Here is a 2,431-nt window from a genome sequence, read left to right as displayed (position 1 = left end):
AGATAGGCACGAATACACATCTTATATCCATTTCGTCCAGTGTAGAAAGGTGGAGTACAGATTGACGTGGTTTTTCCTTCAATCGCATCTCTTTTCCTTTGTTTGACGTCAGGTATACGCCACAAGAATGAACCATTGTAGGTAGAAGCAAGAGAAGCTTGTAATTGTAGTTTGAGCTCTGATAGATGAACTTTCAACATCCCAGACGTCCTTTCCTGCTCTGCTAATTTGTGCTCGATTGATCCTCCCATTTTGCTATCACTTGTTGACATGTCATCAAAGCCCTGGTTAAGAGGACGGTAGCTTGCTCCAGATTCCAGCTTATTAACTTTGTCCTTTAGTTGTTTAACTCTTTCTTGTAAGTCCAGTATAATTTGATTTGAAGGTTCTCCTTTAAGACGCTCTTCCAGTTGTTTCACTTGTTGTGCTTGCGAGGAACTCTCATTAATCATTTGATCTTTGAATATTGAAGTACTTTCAGTAATTTCTTTAAGCTCTTTTCGAATCTCCTTCAGTTCTGGATATAATTGTGCCTGCATTGTCTTGATAGACAACCCTAGCATTTGGAGATGCATGAAGAGCTGTTCATGTTCCAAATGATTCATAGGATTTGGATGCTTTGATAAGCTTCTATGTATCTGTAGAAATAACAATTGAAACAGCTGAATGATGTCAGTCAAGTCACAATGAAATACACATTCAGTCACGATGAAATACACATTCAGTCTACACAAAGGTACTACACTTCTCTGAACACCGGAAGTGAAGGAAATCGTATGGTTTCCCTCATGCTATGATGGATACCCATACTATTTTATTTATTTCTCTTACATAGATGCTTGAACAGTGGTGTATCTAGCACCATTAAGAGAGAAAAAGTTGCTTGTTATAAAGAAACAAGTTTGGTTTTCATGTGCAAAGTTTAAGCAAAGATGAGTCACCATGAAAATTATTTGTTTAATAAGAATTTTTTGACTTTGATTTTTGTGCAAATCATTCACAGAATACCTGGAACCTCTACAGTCTTTCCATGGACTTAGGAAGGTGTAGTCTACATGTCCTGCTAGTTTCAATCTTAATGGAGCAGATATAGCTTTAGAAAAAGTGCCGTAAACTTGGTCATAATTAGGCGATCTAAAATCCTTGATTCACAAGAGCTGTTCTTTTAATTTTGCCATAAACAGATAGAACCAACTCTCCTCTTTGCTACTACCAAGAGTGAGCTTCATCTGTGCTTCTTTTTAGGAGATACACTTCTACTTGCACAGCCAGCATTTTAACTTTTTAGCTACAAAGCAACTTTGATTTTTGTGCAAATCATTCACAGGAGTGCTGGGCTTTTGCGAAAGGATCTAGTACTGTACTTACCTTTGCTTAATACACTGTGAATCTCCTCAGTTGCTGGGTCTTATTTTATTCAGGTAAATTTCCCCTCAAGTCGCTATGTTTTTCAGAAATTGCCTAATTATTAGCTTATCAGCTACACGTGGTTCAAATTTTGAATGATTTTAATTATATTCATAAGCCATTGGCAATGAATATCATTTTATCAGTGAGGACATAATCAGGAAGTGAAGCCATAAAGGATCCATTCACAATTAATTTTGTGTAGCTCCTTCTGTAGACAGATAGTTGTTTGGGTGTTTTCCCAGGGAAATTCCCCACACTGAATTTAATTATAAAAATATTATATGTTTACCTGCGGATGCCATCCAGAGCAACACAATTGTTCTCTGCAGTTAAGTAACATGTGACTAACCATCTAATAATAATATGATGATAGATGAGATCATTGTTCCATTTGGTATATAAAGCACGAACTCACTTCACTTCTAGGCATTTCAGTGTGACAATGACCACAAGCATAAGGAGCATTAGGACAACTCAATAGGTGATCCTTAACATAAATTATAAAATCACTATAATTATCCATCTTATCTTCTTACATTATAGTCTCCAGCCAACATTTGGCTTCTGCAATGTGGGCAATGGACTTTTCGAAATATACACTCATCTTGTTCATGTTTTCTCAACTTTCCAAGAGGAATTCTCTTACCACAGCCAAGAGGACACCTCATGGTCTTATACTCACAGATAGCTTTGTGATCATGCTGGGAGGGAACAAGAAACCATTATTGCAGCTGTCCTAACTGCTAACCAAAATTCTGTAAGCTGTACTCATGAAGCCCACCCTTTGGTTAACATCTCAACATGGCCCACTGCCTACCTCATGGTTCTTAAGCTTTCCAGTCCAATCACAACCATTCTCATAGTTCTCACATAAAACTGGGAGCCTATCTATCTCTCTTCTAACAGCAATATCAGGATGTATCTGCAAACAATATATAATTAGTATAATATTATATATGTGAATAATGGGTAGACAATACACAACTTTACTTATGAAGTATAACTCATGATGGACAAAAAA

At 36.8% G+C, this 2,431-nt stretch overlaps 1 long non-coding RNA gene across 1 annotated transcript; it reads right to left on the bottom strand.

The window, feature by feature from the left end:
* Window positions 1-1,050: 1,050 nt before the first annotated feature.
* LOC105315763 (uncharacterized) lies at window positions 1,051-2,420 on the bottom strand. Its single transcript, XR_002189800.1, has 4 exons — window positions 2,228-2,420; window positions 1,947-2,111; window positions 1,826-1,897; window positions 1,051-1,762 (listed from the first exon to the last, which is right to left on the bottom strand). It is a non-coding gene; the product is annotated as an uncharacterized LOC105315763 (long non-coding RNA).
* Between the last annotated feature and the right edge of the window lie 11 nt (window positions 2,421-2,431).

The sequence above is a fragment of the Amphimedon queenslandica genome, unplaced genomic scaffold (assembly GCF_000090795.2).
Source record: "Amphimedon queenslandica unplaced genomic scaffold, v1.1 AMPQUscaffold_8249_Cont19806, whole genome shotgun sequence".
In the NCBI taxonomy this organism is placed as follows: Eukaryota; Metazoa; Porifera; class Demospongiae; order Haplosclerida; family Niphatidae; genus Amphimedon; species Amphimedon queenslandica.
The sequence above is the reverse complement of the archived record's forward strand: the minus strand, read 5'-3'. Positions and strand labels throughout refer to the sequence as shown.